Below are 12,500 nucleotides of genomic sequence, written 5' to 3' on the forward strand. Positions count from 1 at the left end.
TTTATATTCACATTTAGCCATATTACACACTAGGTAATATGCGAAAAAGCATAAAAGGGCCACTTTAAGAATGTTTTGTGAATCAGATTCAGGATTAATAAAGGCTCTGTAACCCCTGATGTTTCTTTTTGTTTGTTCTAACGGCAGCAATTATGAAAGCGCTTTACTAACGAGCGCATGTGGACTCAAAGCTGCTGTCCTCGCTAACAAGTCCCTCTAATGAGATCATTAATTACGTCCTCCAGCAGAAGAAATCTGCTGCCTCAACATGTGGAGAACAACACAGAAACTCTGTGGGGTGTGAGAGCAGATTCCGGGTCAGTGCGAGACACGAGCCACGAGCGAGACGTGTGTGTTAGAACGGATGCCGGATGCTCTTAAACACCACCATCTGTACGGGAGAACGAACGAGAGCGTTTACTGCCAGAATAGCAAGACCTGCCGTAAATAATCAATTACCAGGTTTAGGTTTTCCCATGTTCATCTCTCTTTAGTGTGTAATGTTGAGTTATTCTCTATGTCAGTGTCAGTGTTTCTGAACTCCCTGAAACGCCTCCATTGTAGTCTTGAGTTTCTTCCGGGAACGAACACGTCACAATATTCCTCATTATAATAATTCATGCGCAGAATAAAGGGGCGGGGCCTGGTTGAGTTAGTTAGTAGTGTGTTGAAACCAAGCGGAAACCTTCCAGTCGCTCTCTTGAATCCAACACTGAAAAAAAAACGCAGTTCTTCGACTGGCCACTAGAGACCGGCTCCAGAAGAGAGTCAATCCCATAATCCAACTTTACAGCAGAAACAAATATGTTTATAGCCTGGTGCAAAAAGTGGTTTTGGTCTATATAGCTAATTTTGCCCTTCATGACGACTGTGAAGGGGGTGAATTTTTTTATAACTAATCCTTTTAAATTATATTAAGCCTTAAAGTTGTGCATAATTAAGGGCGTGGCCACTTGAGTGACAGGTGGATTGCCGCTGCTGTCACTACTAGCCGTTTGTCTGCTGTGTGTTAGCGTCACGTCACCTCAGATAATCCGCCTCATTGCACATTTTCGTTTATCCGGGAGTGACGCTGCCAAGATGGCGACGGCCGGCTCCGCCCACTTTGGGCTTCAAAAATGCTCTTCAGAAACACTACGGGTGACGTCACACACACTACGAACATATTTCGTTAGAGTCTATGGTTGAAACTGGCGGTTATGGTAAGGGGTCGGACATTTCCCAAACACACTCAAGCGCTCGACCAATCACAACACACTGATCCAGCCGACCAATCAGAGCACAGTGTGCTTTTCAGAAGGAGGGGCTTCATAGAGACAGGAAGTAAACAGAGCGTTACTGACAGACTGGGAAGAGAAGCAAAATGAGGCCTACTATCCAAAAATGAGCACTTTCGCTTATATAAGCAGATCACTAGCCGAGCTACAGTGTGTGTGAGAGGACGGCAGTATTTGTTTCTCTGTTCAAGATCTGTGTGTGTATTTAACTGGTGCTCTGTTTGAATGACACACAATATAAACAATCCTGGTCTGCCTAATTGGTAATTAATCAGGATCCCTGATTAGAGGTGATCAATTACAGGCGTCTAAAGAAACACAGTTTGTGGCGCACTCTCTCTGAACTAAACAGAATTACATGATGAGTAAAACTGACTCAAAGCAAAACAATATGGTTTCTGGTGCTCAGTTGCCAGTAAAATATATGCATCAAATACAATGCAAAAAATGTGTGTGTTCTTCCTCAATATTTTTTTCTTGTTTTCCAGCACAAATGTCTAATCATTATTAAATCAAGATGTATTTATTGGAGAAGCAAGTGACTTCATGCTCAAAACTAATTCATATCTGGCAATGGGTCAAAAAAAATAAACAATTCAAAGGGAGAAAAATATTATTTTTCTAAACCAATTGGCAATTAATATTCAATTTTAATTCGGAGAAAGTATAAGAATATAGTAAATAAAGTCAAGAAAATGAGAATACAGTGAATAAACTTCCTGGACTAATGGACTTTACGTCACTTTACGTTCGAAAATCGATTGCACAATCGATCGGACCAACCAACACAAGTTTAGAAAACGAAGATAGGGAATCGATTTTAACGGCCTTCTCTCGGAGCGCGTCCAGCTCGTCACGATACGCCCGCAGCAAACGCGCGTCAAGCCCCGTTCACACTGCCAGCGACACGCAGCGACATGATCCCATTCATTTCGATGGAGCGCTGGCGACTTCCGGCGACACGAGCGACAGTGACCGTTGGCGACAGAATGTGGGCGCGACAAAAGTTCAGAAATTTCAACTTTATGCAAATGAGAAGCGATTTTCGCGAGCGACAACCAATAGGAAAGAAGACTTTCAGAGGAGCTCAGCTCACGTCACCGTCTCGGGTGCAGGCAAGACAGAAGAGTTCGAGGGCGATTTCACTGTTTTATATGATTTGACTGTAACCACATACATGGATATAATAAAATGATGCATGGAAAAGAAACTGTCGACAGTCTCAGTGAGTTTAATTCACACATTTAGTTCGAGTGTTGTAATTATGATGCAAGTTTAGCACTGCTGCAGATCATTTTACAGTTTCCCCTGCATTATGTTGACTATCGACTGCAGACTCGCCGCCTTTCCACTGCGCACGACATTCGCATTCGATTGTCGCATTTCGCCGCTTGGTGTCAGTCGCACGGAACTTTGAAATTGGTCGTGAAGCAACCGTTACCCTCTGCTATTCACAATGGTAAAATGAATGATTTTAATGAATGTAATGCATGCATGAATATATCCACACAAAACAAATGACCCTCAATACATCTTATATATAAAAAACAGTCGATTTTTTTAGAGCTAATCAATATAAATATTGATTTAATAATGATGCAAATATTTTTTTCAGCCATAATTATTAATAACCGTCATTTTGCAGGAATAGCGTTTACATTAAAGTATTAAAATATTGGTAATTCTAGCTTCGCGCTCATAGTTTTGAACATCCGGTCGACCGGTCGCATACGGTCTAGCCGCAGAAGTTCAGATATTTCAACGCATCCGAAGCTCAAATCGGATCCGAAATTTCCGCATACGCATATGATCGGAACTCCCCGCAGCTCCCGTACGACTCTCCATAGGAAATGAATGACTTCCGGTCCGACGGCTGTCGTTTGCAGTGGAAAGGCGGCTTGACACACACACACATAACAGCAGATTATACTTCAGACAGTCTCAGGCATACAGAGACAGATTCGGGATACGGTCTACAATCTCCTACGTAGGCGAAATCTGTTTGACATTTCTAATGGTAAACACAGCCATGTTGAAGACCGCAGTAATGTTTGTCACTGATCTTATGACAGTCCACTCTGCTTATTGTTTTTCGAGAATGTTGCACTCCTGTTTGTCATTGTGCACGAAACTTCACGCCAATAAATCATCAGGAATATTTGCTGACTTGTGCGCGTCTTTACGTTCGTCCTAATGTCTGTTAGTTGTCTGTGGATTTGCCCATATTTGGCGTTTAAAAAGAATAGAAGAAGAAGAATAGAATAGAATGAGGTATTTATATAGCGCTTTCATATGTACTACTGTACACCCAAAGCGCTTTACAATCATATCAGGGGATCTCTCCTCAACCACCACCAGTGTGCAGCATCCACTTGGATGATGCGACGGCAGCCACAATACAACGGCGCCAGTGCGCTCACCACACACCAGCTATAGGTGGAGAGAGGAGAGAGAGTGATAGAGCCAATTCAATGGAAGGGGATTATTAGGAGGCCATGATTGTTAAGGGCCAATGGGTGGAATGTGGCCAGGACACCGCGGTTACACCCCTACTCTTTAGGAGAAGTGCCATGGGATTTTTAATGACCACAGAGAGTCAGGACCTTGGTTTTACGTCTCATCCGAAGGACAGGAAATGTCTTTAGACATGGAAAATCTATTTTACAATCGATTCAATGAACACTTATGTCTCAAAAATCGAAGGATTTTTGTTCACAAAAGTGACAGCCCTATTTCAAAGTGTGTGTTATATGGTGGTAACGTGACTCTGAAAGGCCGTCTGACTGTGTTGATTTCACACTCCTGCGCTCCTGTATTCTCCTCCGTCCGTGATGTCACTCTGTGTCTTTATCTCTGCCTCGGAATCTGGGTTATTTTCTGCTGTCACCATCATTTTCTGCTGAAAACACAAACCCACAATATCAGGCACAGTGTATCTCTCTCTCTCTCTCTCACACACACACACTCACTCACCTCATGCATACACATGTGTTTTTATAGTAGTATTTCTACAACAGAACTAGTTCATCTCTGGTGAATGACAGAAAAACACTGTTGTGTGTGTCTTTGAAAGGGAAGGAGAACTGAATTTATTCTCTCCACGTGTAACAAAGGGAAAGAGAAATGAGCCGATGGGTGCAGACTACGGAGACACAGACCGCGAAACACTCGACATTTGATACATCATTTGATTTCATTTGGGTTTAGAAATGTAGGGAAATTCATCTGCGTGCACATATAGCTGCAGCTGGAGTCCTGCGTGTGGAAATGGAGAATACATCACGGAGAAAGATACGGAAAGATACGAGACACGACTGAGAATCACAATATGAGGAGGCTGAACATCCTGAAGTATATCAGCCAGAAAATAAAGAGCAGGAAATGAGGTTATGGTCAATACAATGCAGAAAAATAAAAGTGCAGGAAATATGAGAATACAGAAAATAAAAGTGCAGGAAATATGAGAATACAGAAAATAAAAGTGCAGGAAATATGAGAATACAGAAAATAAAAGTGCAGAAAATATGAGAAGACAGTAAATAAAATGCAGAAAATATGAGAAGACAGTAAATAAAGTGCAGAAAATATGAGAATACAATAAATAAAGTGCAGAAAATATGAGAATATAGTGAATAAAATGCAGAAAATATGAGAAGACAGTAAATAAAGTGCAGAAAATATGAGAAGACAGTGAATAAAATGCAGAAAATATGAGAAGACAGTGAATAAAGTGCAGAAAATATGAGAATACAGTAAATAAAGTGCAGAAAATATGAGAATATAGTGAATAAAATGCAGAAAATATGAGAAGACAGTGAATAAAGTGCAGAAAATATGAGAAGACAGTAAATAAAGTGCAGAAAATATGAGAATACAGTAAATAAAGTGCAGAAAATATGAGAAGACAGTAAATAAAGTGCAGAAAATATGAGAATACAGTAAATAAAGTGCAGAAAATATGAGAATATAGTGAATAAAATGCAGAAAATATGAGAAGACAGTGAATAAAGTGCAGAAAATATGAGAATACAGTAAATAAAGTGCAGAAAATATGAGAATATAGTGAATAAAATGCAGAAAATATGAGAAGACAGTAAATAAAGTGCAGAAAATATAAGAAGACAGTAAATAAAGTGCAGAAAATATGAAAATACAGTAAATAAAGTGCAGAAAATATGAGAAGACAGTAAATAAAGTGCAGAAAATATGAGAATACAATAAATAAAGTGCAGAAAATATGAGAATATAGTGAATAAAATGCAGAAAATATGAGAATACAGTAAATAAAGTGCAGAAAATATGAGAAGACAGTAAATAAAGTGCAGAAAATATGAGAATACAGTAAATAAAGTGCAGAAAATATGAGAATACAGTAAATAAAGTGCAGAAAATATGAGAAGACAGTAAATAAAGTGCAGAAAATATGAGAATACAGTAAATAAAGTGCAGAAAATATGAGAAGACAGTAAATAAAGTGCAGAAAATATGAGAATACAGTAAATAAAGTGCAGAAAATATGAGAATACAATAAATAAAGTGCAGAAAATATGAGAATACAGTGAATAAAATGCAGAAAATATGAGAAGACAGTAAATAAAGTGCAGAAAATATGAGAAGACAGTAAATAAAGTGCAGAAAATATGAGAATACAGTAAATAAAGTGCAGAAAATATGAGAATACAGTAAATAAAGTGCAGAAAATATGAGAAGACAGTAAATAAAGTGCAGAAAATATGAGAATACAGTAAATAAAGTGCAGAAAATATGAGAAGACAGTAAATAAAGTGCAGAAAATATGAGAATACAGTAAATAAAGTGCAGAAAATATGAGAAGACAGTAAATAAAGTGCAGAAAATATGAGAATATAGTGAATAAAATGCAGAAAATATGAGAAGACAGTAAATAAAGTGCAGAAAATATGAGAAGACAGTAAATAAAGTGCAGAAAATATGAGAAGACAGTAAATAAAGTGCAGAAAATATGAGAATACAGTAAATAAAGTGCAGAAAATATGAGAAGACAGTAAATAAAGTGCAGAAAATATGAGAATACAGTAAATAAAGTGCAGAAAATATGAGAAGACAGTAAATAAAGTGCAGAAAATATGAGAATATAGTGAATAAAATGCAGAAAATATGAGAAGACAGTAAATAAAGTGCAGAAAATATGAGAAGACAGTAAATAAAGTGCAGAAAATATGAGAATACAGTAAATAAAGTGCAGAAAATATGAGAAGAAAGCAAATAAAACGTAGTCAATATTAGTGTGTGTGTATGCATGCAGTGTGTGTGAGTCCCAGTGATAAGAATGTGACTGAGAATAAAGCCGAAAGGATGAAGGAGGGAGTTTTTATACTCTCGTGTGTGTGTGTGTGTGTGTGTGTGTGTGTGTTCACTGCTGAAGGACTCTTGAGCTTCAGCTTGGCATTGTGTGTGTGTCTCATAACTCCTCTGACCTTCACTCCATTAACACTCATCTCTGTCTGATAAGACCCTGCTCTGCTATCTGGACTGTTTTACCCAAGAGTCCAGGAGTGTGTGTTTGAGAAAGTGTGAGGTGATACAGAGGACGGGCTTTAAATGGAAACATACAGAGAGAAAGACAAGTGTCTCACACCACACACACACACACACACACACACACACACACACACACACACACACACACACACACACACACACACACACACACACTCATAAGGACACGTCCACTTACAGCAGGAAACCATAGAAACACACATTTGGACCAAGTGTGAGACGTGTGTGTGTGTGTGTGTGTGTGTTAAATATAAGACATGCATTGTTACCTTTATCCCCGTCTGTGGCCACCAGACACTGGACCTGATTGAAAACAGACAAGTAGCAAACAGAGTCGAGGAGGTTAGCGAGAATTCGATTCACACTAATGGTCGAAAGATACTGTAAAGTATACTATCTTATAGAGTATACTCATTATAGAGATTTTTCTTTAGTTTAAGTCTCTTCTGCTCACCAAGGCTGCATTTATTTGATCAAAAATACTGTAAAAACAGTGAAATATTGTAAAATAACTGTTTTCTATGTGAATATACAGTAAAGTGTAATTTATTCCTGTGATCAAAGCTGAATTTTCAGCATCATTACTCCAGTCTTCAGTGTCACATGATCCTTCACAAATCACTCTAATATGAATATGAAGAAACATTTATGATTATTATCAGTGTTGAAAAGTTTCTTTTTTTCTTTCTTTTTTTTTTTTTTTAATATATTTTTGTGGAAACTGTGATGCATTATATTTCTTTGAAGAATAGAAAGTTTGATTTGAATCTTTTGTAACATCATAAATGTCTTTACTGTCACTTTTGATCAGTTTAATGAGTCCTTGCAGAATAAAAGTATTAATTTATAAAAAAATATATATATTTACTAAAGAAATAAAAAAACATTTGTATTACTTGAAATCAATTTTAAATGAAATAAAAAATTAAAATAAATATTTAATAATTTTTTTTTTAAATCATTTTGCTTTAGTAAATCTGTATCTTCACAATATCCACTTACAGTCTCAGAAAATCCCAGAAGGGAAATTCAATATAAAAAGTAATTTGCAGTTTATGGCGAAATTTAATTATCATTAACGCTTAATAAATTGGGAGAAATCACTCGTTTATGGTTTAGATTCATACGGAAAAGGATGAAACCTTGATGATGCCAAAGGAATCCGGCCGAGTATATTTAATTAATCTCATTTATTATAAATGAGATGATCTAAACTGATGATCCGCACAGATCTGTTGTACGCCGTGAACGTGTGTGAGAACTAAACTCACAGAGCGATACCTATGAATACTAATGACATCATGTTGAAACATATTTTGTAAAGGCCCTCGGCTCATCTCTCTCAGGATATTATAATATAAACAATATTGCGTCTGTGACTCTCTGTGCTGAACAGATAAAGAGAAGCTCTGCTGATAAACCACTGTGTGAATAATCTCTGGGTTTCCATCGCAAACTTTTATCCTTTTTTTGAGAAGGAATATCTGAAGTATTTTAAATTATGGCTCGTACGCAATATGATAAAACACCGAACACTCCAAATGCATAATGTACTTATGAAGTTAGAAAACCTTTTGAAACTTTTTCTTGAAATATTGTTTCATATATTTTGTTAATGACATATTTCTGAACTATTTAGATTATTTTTGGCATGTCATTTTGTACATATATTAATTATTTAATTGATAGATTCCTATTTGATGTGATTATTCCCAGTCCTCCGTAATAAACAGAGTAATTTATCACAATCAGATTTTATTACTTTGATGTTTAAAATCTCAAATTGTAAAAAACTTGCAAGAAGTGATTACAGAGGGTTAATATTTTTTTGGCATGCCATTTTGTAAATGAATGAATGATTTTAATAATTGTAATAATTTAATTGATAAATTCTGTGGAGGCATACCAGAGTATTAACTGAGATATAATGTGTGTGTGTGTGTGAGATGGGTATGTTTAGGGGTCGGGTTAGTGTGTTTGTGTGTGTGTGCGCACGAGTGTGTGCGCGTGAGTGTGTGTGCGTGAGTGACTGTGAGTGTGTGTGAGTGTGTGTGTGTGTGTGTGTGTGTAAGGGGATTTGACTCAGATTTGAACAGTAACAAAAGCATTTTAAATCCAGACTGCTCTGAGATCAGTGACCTGGTGAATCTGCAGAGAGGATTACACACACACACACACACACACACACACACACACACACACACACACACACACACACACACACAGAAAGCGAGCGAGAGATAAATGAAGGAGTTCAGGCATTGTGGGATTGGAGTTCTTGGGTTCGGGTCGGTTTAGTTCAGGGTTTATTGATTCGGGGAAGTCGACCACAAACATCATGAGACACGAGGAAAACCTTGTTATATTATTCTTTATACATTGTTATTTTATACTCATAATTATAATTATATTGTGTCCTAACATACTGTTTACTGCACACTACACACTATATACTGTATAACAGGGTTATTACTGTTAACTAAAACTAGTGAAACATTTCTGTTCATTGAAATCAAGCGGAAATAACAAAATATAAATATTAGTTGAAAAACAAACTACACAAAAATAATAAAAAAACGCTGTATTGGCATTAAACAGAAATAAGTTTGAGTTGAAGCACTAACATAAACTAAAAGTTTATAACTAAACTAAAAATAAATTAAATTTAAAAAAATTATCTAAAAAAAAACATAAAAAACGAATAAAATGACAAAAGCATGCAACAAAATTACAAAAAATGAAACTAAATTTAAAATGAAAGCTAATTCAAAATATTAATAAGACTGGCGCACAAATTGAAATGTAATTTGCGTTGAGTCTAATCGCCGTGTTGAAAGATTAATGTGTGGAATCAAAGACAGAATAATTACAGGCATGTTGATTATCTGTGAGCATCACACACACACACACACACACACACACACACACACACACACACACACACACACACACACACACACACACACACACACACACACACACACACACACACACACACACGCGCGCGCGCGCTCATCACGTCTCACCGTACACTGGTAATTAGCTTTGAAAGAGAAACGCACACAGAAAAGACACGGAAGTGAGAGACCTCAGTGAGTCACATGGGTTATCGATTACACATTCACTCATGATTGGTTATCGATCACTGAACTGATGACATCACTAGTGTGACGTTCCCTCATATTTACTTGTCCATCATTAATGTGGTAAAGTGACTGTGATGAAGGGTAAAGCATCTACTGATCATTTATAGACTATCAATAGAGGGTTCATATGTCTCATGTATAAGGCGATCCCAGAATGCATTGCAACAAGCTCAGTGAAAAATGTCTTCAATAGCTTAAATCTTTTTATTTATTTATTATTATAGTTTCACCCAATATTTTATGTTTATTAATTTAACTTTGTGAAGCCTGACATATGAAATAATAGTCATGAAAAATCAAACTTTTTGAAATGGAAGTTCATTTAATGTTAAGACAAAATATGTTTTATGTTTTGTATCATATTTGATAAATCATATATGCATCATATAAAAATAAATAAATCATGATAAATGCTATATGATGATAAATCATATCGCATGATATAGTGAGAATATGGAGGAAAAACAGCTAAATTTTATTCAGATGATCAAACTAAGCAAAAATATGCAATTTGTGTTTTTTATATATGGCCAAAAATAATGTCATATATGTGAATGTAACTCAATGAGATCTTTATAACAGATGCATATAAATATCAGTCGTCACTCTATATCTGCCAATAATATGTCTTATTATAAAGCTTAGTTTTATGATCAAAGCTCTGTAGTTTTGAAACATATAATTACGATACAATGATGATTGACAGATGAACAAATAATCCTTCCTCAAAATCCTGATGATCATATTTGATACTCGCAGATTTTTCTAAAAAATTATGTATGGATGATGAAGTAAACCTGAGGGTTCATCTTGAAATATTACTGATGTTTATCTGATAGAAATCAAGATTTCAGAGCAATAAAGCTGAAGGAGGACGTTTGTTCAATTATACTAAAGTTGAGGGTTAGTTGCATGTAATTATGCATAATTTACTGTTATTACTATGGTAAGTACATGTAACATACAGTCACACCAAAAATGATTTAGACACCAGATATAATTTTTGATATTTTTGTACTAGTGTGATCAGGACACTATAGTTCATTTATATGAGTGAGGAGAGCAAAATAAAGTAAATTGACATATTATACCCATGAATTCTTCATACAGTGACTATTTGTAAACATTTGGGATCAATAATTCTTCAGACACTTTGAGCTGATCATGTTTTGCTGAAGTGTTTTGTCTTTAATTGCTAATGCTCTTTTTACACACAGACTGAACTAAATGAAGCATTGCTTGGTGATTGGTTGAGCTAAACTGGTATTATCTAATTGTGTAGTTAAATTTAACAGCTGACAGATATTCAACATAATTCATGTGTGAGACAGTCTAACAGAAGGACGGACAAAACCAGTCAAATATCAACTGAGTTCTGCTCATATTTTAGTACCATTTTCTAAACTATAAACTATAAACTGTGATAATGAGAGAAATGTTGAAGGAGTCTGGATACGTTTTGGTTTGACTGTATAAAGCAGCTGTAGTGCAGAAGACAGGGTTTAAAACAGAGCGTTTCTCTCTCTCTCTCTCAGACTCAAGTACACAGACACAATGCGGTGTGTATCGAGTGTGTGTGTGTGTGTGTGTGTGTGTGTGTGTGTGTCTCTGTAAAGCATTGACTGCGATTGACTGCGGCTCAGGCTTTTAGAGCGGCTCGTCGGAGAGCCATAATTGAGGTGATGTTGTTTAAAAAGCTCTCAGGAGCCGAGAGAGAGACAAGAGGACAGAGAGAGAGAGAGAGAGAGAGAGAGAGAGAAGAGGACCGAGAGAGAGAGAGAGAGAGAGAGAGAGAGAGAGAGAGAGAGACACTTTGTCTCGAAGAGAAAGACGACGACGGCACAGATGATCAGAGAGACGGATGGAAGCGTGTGCATTAACAAACAATTCACAATTCACGACCACACGGCTCTCGATGAACGAACACTGAGATCTGAACGAGATCACATGACACGATTCCCAGCGACAGCCACAGAAGCAGGTGTTTCTCATTCAGATCTCTTGTGTTTGTAGGGTTTGTTTAATCTCGATTCAAACACACACATGATCCTAAATCACACTGATTCGGCTCTGTCTATCAAGTGCGATCACACTGATTCAGATCTGTGTTCTGATACAGAGAAAGTTGTGATGTACAGTATGAAACAGCTTCACTAACCGTCTTTTCAAGCACACAGTATCATTATTTCTGTGTTATAATAATTCAAATTATCACAAAAATACTGGGATAAAAGTTTAAAACTGATTCATCCAGAAATGAAACCAGTGAAGCCTTTATGAGTGAGTCATTGAATCATTCATTCAAGAGATACGTTGAAAATCACTGATTCATCCAGAAATGAAACGAGAAATCTTTACGAGAGTCTTTGAATAATTAATACAAGAAATTCGTTTAAAAAAAACTGATTCATCCAGTAATGAAACCATTGAAGCCTTTATGAGTGAGTCAATGAATCATTCATTCAAGAGATTCGTAAAAAAAAAAGCTGATTCATCCAGTAATGAAACAAATGAAATTTCTAAGAGTGAGTCATTGAAT

The 12,500-nt window shown here is 36.4% G+C and overlaps 1 protein-coding gene across 2 annotated transcripts in view; it reads right to left on the reverse strand.

The window, feature by feature from the left end:
* Positions 1-12,500, reverse strand: part of LOC309496737 (uncharacterized protein) — a 103,672-nt gene that overhangs the window by 10,038 nt on the left and 81,134 nt on the right. Inside the window, exons 3-4 of one of the 2 annotated variants that reach the window (XR_014205197.1) lie at positions 7,085-7,118; positions 4,062-4,176 (exon numbers count right to left, since the gene is read on the reverse strand). The exons of the other annotated variant lie outside the window; for it this stretch is intronic. The gene's annotated coding sequence lies outside the window, so the exon portion shown is untranslated. The remainder of the gene's footprint in view (positions 1-4,061; positions 4,177-7,084; positions 7,119-12,500) is intronic. 2 annotated transcript variants of the gene reach the window in all.

Source organism: Leuciscus leuciscus (assembly GCF_965113295.1).
Source record: "Leuciscus leuciscus genome assembly, chromosome: 4".
NCBI lineage: Eukaryota > Metazoa > Chordata > Actinopteri > Cypriniformes > Leuciscidae > Leuciscus > Leuciscus leuciscus.